This window comes from Akebia trifoliata, chromosome 7 (genome assembly GCF_017979445.1).
Source record: "Akebia trifoliata isolate Shusen 1 chromosome 7, ASM1797944v1, whole genome shotgun sequence".
Taxonomy (NCBI): Eukaryota; Viridiplantae; Streptophyta; class Magnoliopsida; order Ranunculales; family Lardizabalaceae; genus Akebia; species Akebia trifoliata.
The window spans coordinates 28650207-28669185 of record NC_141381.1 but is presented as its reverse complement, the minus strand read 5'-3'; the positions used below and the strand labels follow the sequence as shown (position 1 = coordinate 28669185).

General features: G+C 32.9%; 1 pseudogene; it reads left to right on the top strand.

Moving 5' to 3' along the window:
- The first annotated feature begins 12595 nt into the window (after nucleotides 1-12595).
- Nucleotides 12596-14101, top strand: LOC147398814 (F-box/kelch-repeat protein At1g23390 pseudogene; annotated as a pseudogene).
- Nucleotides 14102-18979: the final 4878 nt, after the last annotated feature.

Below are 18979 nucleotides of genomic sequence, written 5' to 3'. Positions count from 1 at the left end.
GTTGTGATTTGGGGATTTGGTTTGGATAAATAAAATCTGTATTCATTTAGGTTGAAAATTTTCGAATCCAGTGTCCAGATACGAATCGTCCAAGTCATATATGCGCCCTATGAGAACCAAGACAAAATAAAATTAAGAGAAATTTTATTGGCACACCAACTTTTACTTTGAAATAGATAAGTAATTATTCTCTTGCCCCGGGACATATGCCTTTGTACACCCCTAATGTGACATGTGCTAAAATCATAGATTTTTTTTGTCAGGATAAATAACTGCACTTATTTATGGGGATGTACAACTATATAACCCAAGGGAAAAAATCTATGGTTCTAACTCAAGGCATATCTTGTGAGGAATGAGGGTGTGTCAGAAAAATCACCGACTCTTTTAGAAATTGCAAAAATCAACCAACCAAAGCTTGCAATTGTGTTCCAAATCATGTCTTGGGTTCAATCAAAGAGAAGATTATGCGATTGGGGTTTTATGTTTACATAATCATCCTGGAAGGAGTTCTATCTTTTAGAGGCATGTCTATGTTGTTTAGACCCATTTTCCTCTTAAAGGGTTCCTCATGGAAAGTCCTTGACTATGTTTTCTCCAATTGCCATTGAAATCTTCATTCAATCTACAATGGATTAGAAGCTGTTAGAGATTTTCTATAAATTATTTTGAAATATATAGAAGGGTATTTTTGGAATGTTTCAAAGAAAAAATACTTCTTGTATTTGTTGAGGTCAATTTTGGAATATTCAAAAGTCTACTAAAAGTTATTGTACTATTTAGTTTTTAGGCTCACATGGAATAGAAATAAGACTCTTTTCAAATCTAAAGCAATTAAATGATTCTTAATCTATAGTGTTTGTTATTAAATCGGAATAGCTTTATTGTATGTGCAAGGTGGCAAATATGTAGCATTGAAGAGTCCATCTCTTTTAGCTAAGCAGACCATTGAGATTTGATGTGCATTGAAGAATCCATCTTTATTTTCTAAGCGTATCACTGAGGTTTGATGTAGAGTGTAGACTATTGATAGACGATCTAGTTGATTGGTGGTTCAGAGTGATTGATTGTGGTCTCAAGGGATGGACCAATGTGACCACAATTAATCACTCTCAAGGGATGGACCGATGTGACCTTGATCTCACGTTATTGTGGGCCAAAGTGATTGAATAGTATAATGACTTGTCAAGGGATATGATCATGAGTCAAACAAAATTGACCATGGGTCAAATAGGTGTCTATAACTATTGGGTGTCGGGGTCCATTCCAGAAGGGTGTGACCATCTAACATGATCACTTATGTAGACATGAAATGTTCACAATGAACCTCAATACTACATTGTTTGGAGTCGCCACCATTCTTTTTTAGAAATGGGTGTGAATGGGCACCCGAATTGATCATTTTGAAAACCATTTTTTTCATGGCATTGTAGTGACTCTCATTTGTTGGAAAGGACAAAGTCTACCTAAGATCTAGGTAAGGAGGTCCGATTAGAGGATGGGGAAGGTGTTAGGCATCCCATCCTCTCCACCAAAGGTGGTTACCTTACTTGACCATTTTATTTAGTAAAAACTTAAGAAAATAGATAATAAATTGCATGAGAATGCATGCTAAGAGTGGTGTGTGTATTGGAGTGAAATGTCCCCTTTTTAAAGGTTTTTTTTATTTCAAAGTGACATTAGGGGCATTCTATGGAAGAGAATGACCCATGTAGTCACATTAGATTTATGAAGTGAATGTTGGTTTAAGCTCTTAGAGAGATTCCATGATGGAGTTCCCTTGAAGTCACAACCTTGATGCATGTATGCATGGCTAGAAACTTAGGGCCTGTTTGGATACCAGGAGCAGAACTACTCTTCCAAAGAACAGAAGCTGAAGTACTCTATGGAGGAGCTGGAAAAGTAATTATGTGCAGAAATGGCGTTTGGCAATCAACTCTATGAAGTACTGGCAGAAGTACTTTTGTGCTGGAAGTCTGTTTGGGAACCATACTGACTTCTCATGACTTCTAGAAAAAAAGACCAGAATACCCTTATATTATACCAGTTACTGTTTTTTATCTTTTAGTGTCATAATATGCCTTCAAACTATACTGTTTTTGACATTTTAACTATAAATATTAATATAATATAATATAATAAATATTAATATAATATAATATAATATTTTAAATATTAAATATTAATATAATATGTTTAAATCCATTATACTTAAAATTTTAAAAAAAAATTTGACTGACTGTTTTTGACATAATATGACATAATATTTTTAAAAAAAATTGACAGACTGTCTTTTAGTGTCATAATATGCCTTCAAACTATATTGTTTTTTACATTTTAACTATAAATATTAATATAATATAATATAATAAATATTATTATAATATAATATAATATTTAAAATATTAAATATTAATATAATGTGTTTAAATCCATTATACTCAAAATTAAAAAAAAAATTGACAGACTGTCTTTTAGTGTCATAATATGCCTTCAAACTATATTGTTTTTGACAGTTTAACTATAAATATTAATATAATATAATATAATAAATATTAATATAATATAATATAATATTTTAAATATTAAATATTAATATAATGTGTTTAACTATAAATATTAATATAATATAATATAATATAATAAATATTAATATAATATAATATAATATTTTAAATATTAAATATTAATATAATGTGTTTAAATCCATTATACTCAAAATTAAAAAAAAATAATTTAATATTAATAAATGTTTCTTTTGTTTGATTTAAGGGCAAATGAATTAGAAATATTTTCATAGAAAATTAATAAAGTTAGGGGTATTTTGGTAAAACGAACCGTTAGATTTTGACTCCCCGCAAGAAGAGTTTTGAGAAATAGGTTTCTTGACTTCTTCATAAAGAGTAATTTCTTGCTCTTGCGCGGAGTAACTCTTCGAAGGAGTAGTTCATACAAACGCATCCAAATGACTTCTAACTCCCCGCAAGAGTCAGAAGTAGCCAAGGAATCCTATCCAAACGCCTACTTAGTGTTTTATCCCATCAAGAGGGTGACACATTTCTTCATCATTGCCATGCATAGGTGAGTGTGTGCATTGTGTACAAGATGATGCATGAGATTGGGGTGGAAAGGGCTTCAACCCCCATCCTTTCGATCGAACCTTAGTCCAATCTACCGGGGATGGGAGAGGGTATTCATTACATCCTAAGGAATTTCTAAAAAGAAAATAAAGTAGAAGGTTAGAAGAAGAAAATGCAAGCTTTGAAATAGATAGACTACATGTTAAACCCTACCTTGCCCCTTGATGGTTTTGAATGAACTTGATCTTGAGAAGTGAGCTTAAGAGTTGAGTGAGGTGATTGAAGGTTGAGTGAGATGGAGTTTAGAATATGAGAGTGAGTAGAAATTTGGGTAGAGTTTTAGGTTGAGAGATAGGGGCTTGAGAGCATGAGTTGATCATAGAAAATGAGGGTATTTATAGAGTTTTTGAAGAACTTTTGGGGATAAAGTGGTCCAACCCTAAAAATAAAGAAAATGGACATGGGGTTTAAGTTATTTCTTTTTGGATTTTTCATTTGTATAAGGGCAAAGATGACATTTGTGAAGAAACCCTAAAAGCATTCTTTGACTCTTGGTTTTTTGGTAAATAGATGTGAGAGAACAAAAGTACTTTTGGGAGGATGAATGGGAGAGTGACATGTGTAAATGTGGAGTGGTAGGTAAAAAGTAGATCTTGGTTTATTTGTAAATAACTCATAAAACAAGGGGTGGAAGTGTAATTTTGAAATGGACCAATGGGAAAACAAAAGCACATTTGGGAGGGTGAATAGGAGGATGACATGTGTAAAGGTGAAGTGGTAGGTGAAAAGTAGACTTTGGTTCATTTGTAAATAACTCATAAAGCAAGGATAGATGTATGTTTTTGAAATGGACCAATGGGAGAACTTCATGTATGTACTTGAAGATTCCCACATTTTGAGGGCATAATGGGAAGTTCCCTCACCTTTATGGATTATTACCAAAGACTAAACAACCTTTTTGGTTTGACTAAACCTTTTGAGAAGGGCATTCTTGAGTTTACACAAAAAGGAAGTTGACCTTCCAATTAGGTGATGCATTGGGCATTGGGGGCTTATGAGGTATCAACATGTGTCATCTTATGAAGGGGTGAGAGAATGGACTTGGAGTGGGCTTGGTGTTGGGCTTGGGTTTGGGTTAGGATATGGACTTGGGTTGTGGGTTTAGAATGGCATTGGGTTTTGGGCTTAGGTTGGCTAGGTAATGGATTTGGGTCATTGGGTTTAGGCTTAGGTTGGCTAGGTAATGGATTTGGGTCATTGGGTTTAGAATGGCATTGGGTTTTAGGCTTAGGTTGGCTAGGTAATGGATTTGGGTCATTGGGTTTAGGACTTAGAGAATGGGTTTGAATTTAGGTTAAAATATGGACTTTGTTTTGGGCTTAGATTTGGTTAAGGAGTGGACCATGATGAGGGTATGGTTGATGGATCGGTTAATGGAGAATGAATACGAATTTGGAGTGGGTTAGGGACAAGGTTGAGCATGCAAACTATATGACATGATGCATGTATGCATGAAAATGATGCAAAATAGCAATGTGGGTCCGTCGAAAATCTTGAGTTCTAAATCGGAATCAATTTGAAGAAATATGAATTTTCCTAATAGGTTCGTGCAAATTGGGGTGTCTACAACTTACATGGTTATCCAAATGATGTGGAGCGTCCAAATCATGAGTGCTGAAGCAATAGTCATGGTATCTGTCCAAACATAAGCATTCACTATATAAGATCAGATTCTTTAGAACTCAATTTTTACACAAAAAATTTACAAAATTCTCCTCTTTCATACAAAATTTTCTTTCTCCTTCTTTAGGCATAATTCTTAGTATTCAGATCTCTCCCTATTAGTGAAAAAAAAAAAAAGAGACAACAAAAGAGTGGGCTTCCTTGTATAATGGGATCATATTTGCTATAACCCATTTACAATCACAGTTTATATTGGAAGGGGACAAATAACTTTTAAAGAAAATATCAATTCAACATGCCTCAAAAAACAATCAATCTTTTTCTTCCTCTTCTAGTTTATCGTTACTTCCCCACAATTTTTTCAAACAAAAGCCTTTATCAAGATTAACATATTTTATTAAAAATCAACAACAAAAATGATTAGATACCACCAAAATTCCCCAACTCCCATAAAATTCATCAACTAGTAGCTTTTTTTTTTTTTTTTTTTTTTTTTTTAATTATAGGTAAGCCTGTTTTTAATGAGATAGGTGACTCAAGACTTAGTTTCTCATTCATCGTATTTGAATATGGTGAAAGAATCATTTAGTTGATGAAAGTGAAAAAATAAAAACTAAAAAAAAAAAATGCAGTGTCACAATGAAAATCTAAAACAAAATTATCCCCACACCTTTAAAATTCATTTAATTTTAATTTTGGGGAGTTATAATACAAGTTGGTGTGTCAACAGAAGTTCTCATGATTAATGTCAAAGTATTTTTATTTTTTTAATTTTATTTTTTAACCAAAAAGCAAGAAAGAACAGGCAACCACTTGACCAGGTTTTCTAGAGCAATAATTGAAAGAGTATAACAAGACCCATTGAAGTAGCACCTCCAGTTAATCATTTGTGTTTAATGGTTTTTGTTATGTTACACTTAATTACAGAATAATATCGAAATCGATAAAAACAATAACGATTGAGAACTTTCACTTTGTGATTTAAAAAAAATAAAAATACAAGAGACACTAACTCTCAAATCCCAAGCCTAAAAATATATCCCTTTCACTTAGATAAGAAAATGGCTTCCTAGTATTTATACAATGATCTCGATTTGGACTTGAAGAAGTTGTCTGCTAAAGCTATCTTTCGCCAGTTGTTTCATCCACGGCTTATCATCCGAGATCCTACTTCCAGAACTTCTGAAGATTTTGGGGGTTTCTTATTTATTTTTTTGTGAGGATGATAGTACTCCATTTGGGATAAGTCGAGTACTATCATGTCCGCCAACGAAAAAAAATCCAATGTTTTGTCTTATATGGGTAGAAGTTTCGGAGCAGGCTCATTTCCGTGAGAATCATCTCCTCATCATAGAGATCACTCTCACAAAAAAAAATCAACCCATTCTGAAATTTCTAACCCTATCAAAAATGGTTTACAAGTTGAAGAATCATGGACCGCTAATTTTTACAATTAATTTGTTAACCACTTTTGATGAGGTTAGAGGTTTCCGAATGGATTGGGTTTTTTGTGAGGATGCTCTCTATAGAGATTATTCTCACAAAAAAATCACCCTATTTTAAAACTTCTAACCCATACAAGACAAAACATTTGCTATCAACGACTTTTATCTTTTGTATCTAATTGGTCGGGATATGTGTCATAAAAATACATATAAATCTCAACTGTTGGAAAATATACATATGAGTTGCATTCGGAAACTCTAAAGAGAGTCAAACGTTAGGCAAACATATTTCAAAATAGAGGTTAGAAGTTTTAGAATGTACTGATTTTTTTTTTTGTTTTGCGAGGATGATCTATATGATAAAGAGATCATCCTCACCAAAAATCATCTCATTTCGAAACATCTAACCTTAGTTTACAAGTTGAGAAATCGAGGACCGTTCGATTTTTGTAAACCACTTTTGATGGAGTTACAAGTTGCGAAATGGGCTGATGTTTTGTGTGGATGATCTCCTCGTCATAAAGAACATCCTCACAAAAATTCAGCCCATTCTAAAACTTCTAACCCATACATTGAAAAAACCTGTTTGGCACAATGTTTGACTCTCTTTAAGGCCACCGAACGCACCCCTAAAGAATGACTCATGAGAAAATACATAATCTCAATTGTTTAAATACAAAATTCAACATTTAAGATTTATGTGTATCTTGATAACATATATCCTAGAGATACTTACGAGTTAGCCCATTAATTTGGCTAATCGACGAATAAATTGATGATTCTTCAATTAATCGTGGAATGGTAACATTTTTATACTTCACCTTCAAAATTTTAATTTTTTTTTCAAAATCCAAACATCAAGAAGATAGGAGTTTTAGATAGGTTGAAACCAACGGATTTTACTTACTAAAAACATGTTTTTTATAATCTCAAAAATTTTGTCATTTTTTCTACAAAACTTTCATGAATTCATCCAAATTAACAGACTTAAACCCACACCACCAGAGAATTACCGAATTCGAAGTTTATTACTGTGGCCCCAACGACATAAATGCAGCATGCTGCAAAGCGAAATGTAGACAAGTGCATGGAATGGACAAACATTTTTCTGAAGTCCCAATGAAAAATGTTCCTTATGAGGTATGCACATGATGCATACATTCAACTAACTCTATTATAAAATAATTTGAATTTTAAACAAATTTGAAACCACAAAACAAAGAGAGATGATGTTGCCATTCCAGAATTTTATAACGAACTTGTGGGTTCTTTATCTTGTTTGATCCTTGCTCTTTGATTTTCTTTTTGGGTAATGCTTATCGAAATCTTGGATTATGTGATTGTGTTTTCAAATGTATTCTGATGATAAGTTAATCTCAAAATCAACAAGATATAGAAATGATTTATTCAATATTGTATACATGTCTTCTCTTTTTGGGAGAGTGACACGTTTTCTTAGCTCACATTTTTCTAAAGGTCTTTTAAGGCTTTTAAACTCGAAAGAAAATAATGATTAGATTTTTTTATCCAATCCATGGATGTAGGCGCATTGTAGAACCACATAAATCATTGTGTTTTGTGTGTGATTTTTTGTTATCTTTGTTATTTTGTTTTTATAGAGACTATATCTTAATTAGTGATCCTGAAAACTTAATCCCCGATTTTGCATAAAAGTCAGTTAGGATTTTGATCTAACTGGGAATTAGCTAGTAATACATGTCCTAGATTTGGTGTGATTCTTTTCTTTCCCCCACAATACTAGATAATGAAATTATGTGTAAAGCACTTTCTTGGTATTTGGGTGCTTCACTTGGAAATGCAAACTGAAAAAAGAAAAGTACAAATGTGCAGAATTTTGAGATAAAATGATTAATTTGGGTAAGATAGTGAAAAAAAATAAAAAGAATCATGCTGCGTGACATTAAAATCTACATCAATTCACACATAGCTGATGTGGAGGTGTCCACAGAGCAATAGATGCTTATCACTTGTATCTCGAAGAAAGCATTTGTGGTTACGTACACACATCCACATAGCAATGTGTGAAAGGATGCCAATTTTAGTTTCACTCACTCCAGCATTTTACAAATTAACCAAGAGAGATCATCTTTACCCACTAAATTATCATTTAATTCTAATTAGTGTATCTTAAAAGAAAATTAAATAAATTGGTGTGACCATATAAGCTCTTAAAACTACACATCCTGCTGATGTGGCAAACCCTGCCACAGGAAATTCGGATTAGAAAGGATCTGCTCCTAACCCATGTGCCCTTGTAAGGGTGAGGTTAGGCATCAATAAATTACCTAAATTCTTGTAGTTCGTTATGAGGTGCATTGATGAACCTTATCCTTGTTTTGGATTGTGTGGCCATAACCTTATCCTTGTTTTGGATCAGTGTCGACATCACAGATAGTTTTTTTGTTCCATCTATTGGAAGAACTCGATAAGGTTTGCTTCTTCGATACCATCACAATTATTCCTATTCTTTAATTTTGAAAATAGCCTCAGAATAAATTTTTTTTTTTTTTTTAAAAACATTAAAACATAAATCAACTTCTCACCCACCATGTACTCGGCATAAATGATTATTTGCTCATCCCTCAAAGCCCTCGAAGGACTTTTGTAAGACCCACATAATTTTTACCTTAATTGCATTGGGATTTAGGCACAAAAAATTACTATAAAACCTTCAAGCCTTCCCACTCAACTCTCAAAGAAAAAAAAAATCCTTGGATTCGTATTAGGAAGTGGTGACGTTTTGATTGCCAATTAGAAGTGATCCTCCTAAACTTTGAGTTTCGGAACAAAGATTTTTTTGAGGCCGGGGTTTAATTCTAGTCAAAATCAGGTTGATCTCGGTCAACATGGATCTTTTTTATAATTTTTAAATATTTAAGAAATAATATTTATATAATTTGGACTTAGACCCATAACTCGGTTGGTTTGACACATCCAAAAATATGTGTATAATTTATTTAATTTAAAAATGAGTCGTGATAATCTGACTCCCCCACATGGCATACTCTAAATGTCCTCCTAACTTGACATGCTATAACTATAGATTTTTACCTTGAGATACACATTTGCACATCCCCACAAATATGTGCAGTTATGTGTGCCAATGAAAAAAAAAAATCCATGATTTTAAGACATGTGGGGAGACAGATTTACTCTTAAAAAAATTATTCCAAATCTTTCAATGAGGCAGTTGGCTTTATTGATTAGTTTCTACAAATTACGAAAAAAGCGTATTGTAGACCAACTACTCCTCACCTTACTACAAAGTGAGGTGTTTCGTGTTAGGTTGACATGGAATAGGTGCAAGTTGGATACCAGTGCATTAGCATTTTTAGAAAAGGAGTCGCGATCCAGAAGAATGTCTCATTCCTAATTCCTATAATAACAAAGGGTGTCTACATGAAACTTTTTGGTTGGATATAAAAAATATATTGAGCTACATGTTATATAGAAAATGATTTGTTTAGGAGAAGATGTGTCTTATAATCCAACCAAAACATGCCACATAGACACCGTTCTGATTTTTATTTTATTTTTTTATTTTTTTGAAAAAAGAGAGAAAATATCTGCTATTGTTTTTTATGCCAAACATTTTTGGGTGAAATGTGCTCCACAAGATATAGATATTTACATGGTACAATTAATTGAAAATGACGTCTGGGGCCTCATCATTTTGAAAAATATTTGAGACTTATCATGTTTGAGAAATATTTCGTTGAGTCTATGTAGAATCCTTTTCAAGAGTGATAAAGGTTCATTTACACATGAATGCCCAAGTGGACGACCCCACTCCTGGGTTGATAATTGAGGCTACACACAATGGAGTCCATTAGAATGATTCAGATCGGATATGTGCCACATCGTTTCTCTCAGAATATTGATTAAGCTAGGATTGCGTACGTGTATAGCTCGTAAAATTTTGGAATCACATTTACTCATCTTAGTAACTCTCTGAATCTTATTTTCTCAACCTGGTAACAAATTCTCCCTCATTAAAATTACTTAATATCAGATGACAAGATGACTTTCATTTGCGATAATTAAGTATAAGTTACAATAGATTAAATATAGTGTCCAGTGATACCTGGACACAAAATATCCCACACCATTAAACTATGGAAAATGCCGAAGATCACTTGGGTGTTATTTGGCTAAGATGGCAGTCCACGTGGACCCCACAACCATTAGTCAGATTTTAAATCTTAGTATCTTACTAAGTTATTCTTTTTTGGCTAATTAAGAAGAAAAAAAAAATTGATTTACACTTATTAGTGGTATAACCCCCTACAATACTATTTCGAGTGAGTCGTGATAATATGACTCCCCCCTCTGACACACACCCTATCACAGAACTGTTGATCATTGGCCTCAGGATACACAATAAAAATATTTATTATTATGTGCATCCCGAGGCAAATGATCTATAGTTTTGCGATAGGGGGGTGTTAGATAATCGTTACACATTTTGGAATCCTAAAGAGATCCAAAATTTGACTTAAAACTACTTGTAATTTCGGGGAAAAAAAATTTGGAAAAGCATTGAGCAAAACACAAGTAAAATAAAATTAAAAAAAAAGATCACAATTTTATCTTCTCGATCTAGATTTAGTTTCTATAGGAGGGCTTGGATAAAATCACGATTTTCTTTTTAATTTTTTTTGGCAGTCTACCCTTTTACAAAAAATAGGTTTAGAGAATTTATTTCAACTTAAGGGGAGAATACATGAATATTACTTACGGTTGAGGCCTGCCCACTAAAAGATTCTTAATTTATTGATTCAGATTTGCTATTCTGTGTATCTCGAGAAAAAAGATCTACAATTTCGTGTTTGTGCCACGTTAGCCGAGTGAAGACTTTCTAGTTAGAAAATAAGCAATCTAAAAGAAATGATTCGTGATCATCTGACTTAGGCACGTGGCATACTCAATCGACTTACCTAATGTGACAAGCTTGTATTTTCATTAAAAGGAAGTAAATCGGCATTAAACAAGAAGAAACAAAATCAATGTAATATATATGCTCATACATAATATAATTATTTCAAAAAGTATATGAGCAAACAAACGTCAAATATTGGATGAATAATCTTGTGTTGGCAGAAAAAAGGGATTGGAAACATAGTTTTAAATCTCGTCTAAGACAGACTTGTCCGAGTTGTCTCGATATTGTCCACCAACGAGATGAGTAGACAAGTAGTCTCAAAGACATGATTTGCTATAATTCTAAGGCATTTTTTAAAATCTCGTTTGAGATGACTCGAATAAATCGGATATCTTGTCAGAGACAACTCGATCTCGTTTATGAACAAGACGAGACGTTAAAACAAGTTTTAAAATCATATTTGGGAATGAGACTTTGAAGAAAACATGTATGAGAGTGGATTGCATGGACCACAAGACCATCTATATAGGTAGCAAGTTCGGAATTCATTAATTAAGTTTCAATTTGCGAGTTCAACGAACACCCATTTTCAAAGCTAATAATCAAGTAAAAAGGAATTTTTTTTGTTAATTCTTTTTAATCTAATCTAAACCATGAATCTTAGAGAGCTAAGATGTCATTTGGGCCAACGAAAATTCTTTATCATAAAACTTCTCCCGACTTGATTCGAGTACATGTTATGTGTAAGGATCCGAATCCAGAGCAGTGTCTACGTGGCAAAATTATATTGGTGTTTGAAACAAACCATTTTCTATATGGCATGCAGTCCAATATATTTCAAATTTCAATCAAAATGTGCCTTGTGTGAACGGGACTTCATTCTGGATCCCAACTTTGTGCATAATTCAAGAAAACATGGCAGTCCAAACAATCTACGATAGGTTGAATTTCCTGATGAGAATGGACTTCTTGGCCACATGTTTTGACAACACGCACCCACTCAAAATAAAATAAAATAAAATATTTTCTTGGGTCGCTCAAATGAGTCCGAGAATATCTTATCTAATACAATTTGTTTTTTTTTTTACCACACACACCCACCACTCAAAATAAAATAATAATTTAAAAGATAATGTTTTGGTTGCGTTCTCAGGTGATTTAATGATTCCCCTTCGGGAGCGCTCTCAGGTCAGTCGAGCATAGTAAAAGTAATTCACGGCAAAGGTCGAATATCTTAAGATTAAAGATCTTTGGTTTTTAGTTAGAGCTTGAAGATAAGGGTATTTATGTCATTGTACACCAGCCTACAAATAAAGACAATTTTAAAAGGGTATGTCAATCATTTTAAAAAAATATATGGGTATCTCAAATATTCTCAAACAGATGGAGGATGTTTTCTAAATTACCAACTCTAAATTCTATATAAAGCCAACCCTAACCCTTCTTCTTCGTCGTCTACAACACGAGTCGTTTTTTTTGCTCACAGAGTTTTTGGCTTTTGCTCACAGTGCTCGGCACGTCAAGCATATAAGGATAGTTTTGTAACTAAAAAAAAGGTATTTTTGTAAGTTAGAAATGCCATTCAATACACGTGGCTACGTGTGATTGGTAATTCCAGATTTCTGTGAGCAAAAACCATTTCTCTAGTCCCACAAAATTGTGGGTGGGGGTGCATAAAGAACAAAATGAGGGGTGAAGATGAAAGAGCAGAAGAAGCTCCTCTCTATGGAGAAATCTTAGAGAGCATTCTCTTACACGTGCCACTCATCCATCTCCTACCAGCATCACACGTGTCAAAGACATGGAGACACGCTGTTTCCTCATCCCTCTCTATTCCCTCACGTGTCAAACCATGGCTCATCGTCCACATCCAGAACTGTCGGAACCCTTCTGTAATAATCACACGTGCATATGATCCTAGTTCACACGTGTGGATTGAGGTCACCGGAGCAGAAACTCGACTCACATCGCCACTCCGATCCTCACACTCGAATCTCCTCTACATGCTCACTCCATCCAATAAACTCGCATTCTCATTCGACACACTCAATAACACGTGGCACGACCTGGTTGGACCAAGCGTGTGGCGAACCGATCCGATTGTGGCCGTCGTTGGATCGTACCTGATTATCGCTGGTGGTACGTACGATTTCGAAGATGATCCTCTCGCAGTGGAGATGTATGATATGAGATCAAATCGATGGGACACTTGTCAATCGATGCCAGATATTCTCAAGAACTCCGCAGCAACCACGTGGCTTTCTGTTGCTGTGTCGCACGAAAAATTATACCTAATCGAGAAAATTCCGGAAAATTTTACTCGTTTGATCCCGAGAAGAAGATTTGGGAAGCTAGATCTGATCTACGTCCAATTTCTTCGATTTTCTTCTCTGTAATCGGAATTTCGAGAGATCGATTGATTCTAGTTGGACTAACTGGGAACGATGAGAGTGTCGAAACCCTAAGAATCTGGGAAGTAAATTGTGAAACATTAGATTGCAAAGAAAGAGGGATAATGCCTTCGGAGATGCTTGAAAGTCTCGCGAGTGAGAATTCTCCACTATCATCTATCGGCATTTGTACAGCAGAAGATTTCGTTTATATTTATAATCCATCGCACACGAAAGAGATCTTCTACTGTGAGTTGTTGTCTGGTGGGATCTGCGAGTGGGGGAAAGTTCGAAATTGGATCGTAGATGATGGGATTTTGATGGATAGGATCGTGTTTTCGTGTTCGAAAGTTGGAATCCATGATCTTCAAAACGTTTTGATGAGAGGGAATCGCAAATTCACCGTAAATTAGGGCAGTAAGTGATCTAGTAAAATATTTTGCAGGTCAGGTGGTGTTGATCTTGTTATTATATCTGATATCAGAGTTGTGATTTGGGGATTAGGTTTGGATAAATAAAACCTGTATTTATTCAGGTTGAAAATTATCGAATCCGGATTATTAATAGAAATACTATTGGCACACCTTCTTTTATTAACAACACACCAATGCTTTTGAAATTCAATGATTGTCTCCCTATAGATTGGTGTGTTATAAGTAAAAAAATTACGCTCTTAATAGAAGCTATCCAAAATAATTAGAGTCCAACTAGCCATACTAACTTCATAAGGATTTCACCCTTATTACTAAGGTGTTGATTGTTTGTGTTATTTTTCAACGTTTATTGCTAGAAAAAAAAAATTCAACATTTTTTTGTCAAAATAACATGTTTGTTTATTCTATATTTTCAATGCTTATTGCTGAAAATAAGTGAAAAAAAAAAAAAAAAAAAAATCAACACTATTTTAATGCTTAATTTTTGTGCTGAAGCAATAAGCATTTCACTTTTTTCAATACGGGCAAGTATGCCCTTAAACTTAAGAGGATATTACTTCTTATATCCCATGGATAAATATATAAGCACCCTACAAATTAGTAAACCCACACCATCGCCAATTTGTTTTGTCTCATATAGGTTAAAAGTTTTGGAATGAGTTGATTTTTAGTGAGGATGATCTCTACAATAAGGAGATCATCCTCACCAAAAATCAGCCCATCCCAAAACTTCTAACCCCTTCAAAACAAATTCAAAAATCGTAAATCGTCCATTTTTATTTTTTTTTGGAAATCATTTTTGACATGATTAGAAGTTTCGGAACGGGCTAATTTTTGGTGAAGTTGACCTCTAGACCATATAAATCATACTCACCAAAAATTGATTGTGGTGTGGGTTGCCCTTATTAATTCATGGGGTGCTTTTATAATTACACATCCTTCATTTCCATCGAAAATTATTCATCCAAAATTAAGTTTTTTTAATGTTGATTTCAAATTTTGGTGACTTGTATGATATTATTATTTTTAATTTAAAATTTGTGGGATTTTAAAATTAAAAATTATTATTTAGAAATTGAAAATTTGAGTATTACTTATTATTTAAAAATGAAATGTATTTTAATTTTAAATGATATATTTTATTGTGTTTGATAAGAAATAAATATTTGAAACATGCAAACAATATATTTTAATGAATTCAACACTATTTTAGTATCTAAATAAACAACTTTTTCAGAATTTAAATTCAAAACTTATAAGTTTCAGTATGTTTTTTTTCAGTTTAACAAATAGCACCTAAGGGTCCTTGGGCTCAACCTTGTTGCGTTCAAAAACATGATCCAATGCTTCAAGGTTGTCGAGGACAAAATTCGCAGAACTTTAAAAAAAGAAAAAAAAAATTCAGATACGTTAAGAAATGATTGTTGGTGAGAGTTGGAGTTATAACTCTCACCTTAAAATTTAAATTAGTTGTTTGGCTCACCAATTACATAGATGGCAATTCCAAGAACCCCTTCAACTCCCATTTTAAAGGAGTTAGAACCCTCAACTATATGGGTGAGACTTACAACTCCAAGCACAAATCTTTAATACCAAAAATCAAGTTGACTCACATGAGTCATTGACTATATAAATCATTTAACTCACTTTACATTATATATAAAAAATTTGATATTGCCACACCAATTTTTACTAACGCTACACTGACTATACGCAATTCTTTGGTGATTCATATAGGAATTGGTGTGGCATTATTAAAAGTTGGTGAGACCATAGTAGCTCTCTATTTATAATCTAGATTCATATTTAAATAATTATATTTTTTTAATAAAACAAGGTGATTATAATAAGACATAAAATGAGTTAGATTTTATCCGAAGAAAAATATGGATCGGATATGGGTTGATGTCCCATAACCTGAGTTAGATTTGGGTCAGATACGAATCCATCTCTATATTTTCCTACTTTCAAAAGATACATTGCTTTAATAAATAAAAATTTTCAAAATATGTTTTATCTACTACTTTAATATAACATGAATTTTTATAAAATAAATAAATTATAATAGTAAAATAGAATAATATAACAAAAAGAAAATAAATAAAACAAAAAAATGTTGAATAGTCCAAAATTATTCGACTTGAATATGGATTTAGTGTAGTCAATATATTTTGGATATGGTTTTAGCTAATAAGATCCAAGTGGGATACGGATCCAAATAAAATTTTTGGATTTAGATGTGGATACACTGAGATCAGTCCCGAACCAACTCATTTTAAGCCCTAGATGAGAATACATTCATTACAAAATCAAATTAATTTAAGATAATAAATATTTAAATTACCAAAAACTAGTTATTTTATCAAAATATAAAAAATCCAGATGATTCGGTTGAATTTTATTGACTATGACAATATTTTTCAAGTAAGAGAGGAGTCGTATCAAATCTCAGTCAAATACGAACAATTCATCAACTTAATTCCTACAAAAAACCAGACATTGGAGTTCATTTAAGGAGCTAGAATGAACTCCAACTCCAATCAATTGCCACTCTAACTCTAAATCCAACAAACTACAACTTTCAAACACACCCTTACTTTTTACTGTAAATTTTAATTTTAAGTTTGGGAGTTCAGTAGCCATCAATTTTCAAAACCTTGAATCAAGCTCAAAATAAATTAAATAAATTGAGATCTAAGTTTTTCGATGAAATTTAGAGGGGTGTGATGTTGGATTGCTAATGTGATAATCATTTTATCAAAATGACCCTTCGCAAGGCTCAAAATCTTCCTATGTTAATAAGGAAAGTGTTTCACAAATAATGAAGAGACATTCTATTGCCACACCAATTTTTATTTTTTTTTGTAATACTCCAATTAGATGACATGCCAATAAGCAATAAAGACAATGTTCAATATTTTTTTCAAATTAGGATTTTTTCCTCAAGAAAAAAAATAATCCAAAGAAGAGGGATAGTTAGATTCTACTTTGAAATCCGATGGTGTTTTTCATAGCGGTCCAAAAGGTTGCTTCAGGCGTATTTAGATGTAGGAGTCAAAAATGTTTAAAAGTGAAGTACTGCCTGAAGGAGTTGGATAAGTATTGTGTGTTGGAAACTAGTTCTGGGAAGTACTATAAAAGTACTTCTAAGATAGTTTTATGTTTTGGAACTATCCTAAATTTTAGAAAATGATGAGAATATCCTTAAAAATATCAATTGTTATTTTTAGCACTATAACTCCTCTAATTATGCCCTAAAATATGTTTTATGAGTTATGAACCATTAAAATGTTATACTATCATTTTAAACTTAAATTAAAATTAATTTTTTTACAAATTTTCATATAACTACCCCTAAAAATTGGACATATAAAAAATAAAAAAAAAAACTGTAGAAATATTACTGATCCAGTAAGAAAACAGATGGGTTGGAGAAAACTACAGACCTCTCAAGAAAATTGGGGAAAATGTACAAGTAGAAGAAATTAGTTGAGATGATCCATAGTATAACCACATGTTACATTAAACCCACTCATAAATCAAATGGAATCAGATAGTTGAGTCACAAGGATTGCCTAAAATGCATAGTAACATTAAATTCCACCTTTCTACTAAAAAGGAGGTGAATTTGACAACAACATCAAATCCCCTCTCAATACACCCAATGAATGAACAACCAATTACATGGATCAAACAATTTTAAACATACCTTTGACAAACATTCCTTCATCACACTTCACTTTCATCCTCTTCTATCTATAAAATAAGAGATTCGTAGATACCATTTATGCCAGTGTTACTCAAGTCAATGCCAACATCAAAGGAGAATGAACGAGCAAGAGATTAAATACAATTGAAATAGAGATAAATAGAAAACAGAAGACACAATTTACGTGGTTCGACAAGATGCCTACGTCCACACAGGTAGCGATGATCAATTCACTATCTTCAACAAGATTTTACAAATTTCATAAGAAATCCTAATCCCTGGTCACACTTATTATCACTCTCTCTCTCTCTCTCTCTTTCTCTCTCTGTGGCGGTTCTCTCGTACACATTAAGAATGAACCTTAAAAAATATCATTTATATACTTAGGATTACAAAGAACAGAAAACGAGTCGGATCAGAAACCAAACCAAATGGGTCCATATTTTTTGTCAGGTTAATCGAATCAAACGGGTAGTTAACATATCAACATGAATCCGGATTGAATTCATGACAATTCTCTAACATCATCCTCTTACCACAACGCTACAAACCCAAGAAGCATAAAACATCAAAATCCCATTCATAAAACACTCCAAAAAAATCCAATAAAAATGCCTCTAAATTTAAAATCCACAATAACGGACTTCAAAAAATTTGACCAAAACTCCCTTGATCAAGCAAATCAAAATAAAGCAGAAACTACTGTGAACACAATTCAATTAAAAAATATATATTAGTTAGCATTTCTTGTAGTTTGTCGTTCATTGTAGTTGAAGATGGTGAAAGTGAAAAAAAAATGTAGTATCACAATGAAAATCTAAAACAAATTATCCCTACGCCTTTAAAACTCATTTAGTTTTAATTTTGGGGTGTTATCATACAAGTTGGTGTGTCAACAGAAGTTTTCATAATTAATGTCTAACTATTTTTTTCATTGATTCTCCTCCTTTGAAAGTTTTGCCTATCCATTTAGAGAATTTGTAGCATTATTGCTTATTGACTGAGTTGTCTCTTTAGGATCTGTTGAAGTTTGTTTGTCTCTGAGAAAAGATTCCTTTTTAAAATTAAAATAATTCTTACAATGGCCCACCACAAGATTTTTTATTTTTTTTTAAACTGAAAATCCAGAAAGAACAGGTAACCAGTTGACCAAGTTTTCTGGATCAATAATGGTCTAGATTTACTATTGCCACACCAACGTTTACTAACGCCACACCAACTATGTACAAATCTTTGATGATTTACACAGGATTTGATGTGGCATTAGTAAAAGTTGGTGTGGCTATAGCAGCTCTCACCATTCATAGAGTATAACAAGACCCATTGAAAGGTATC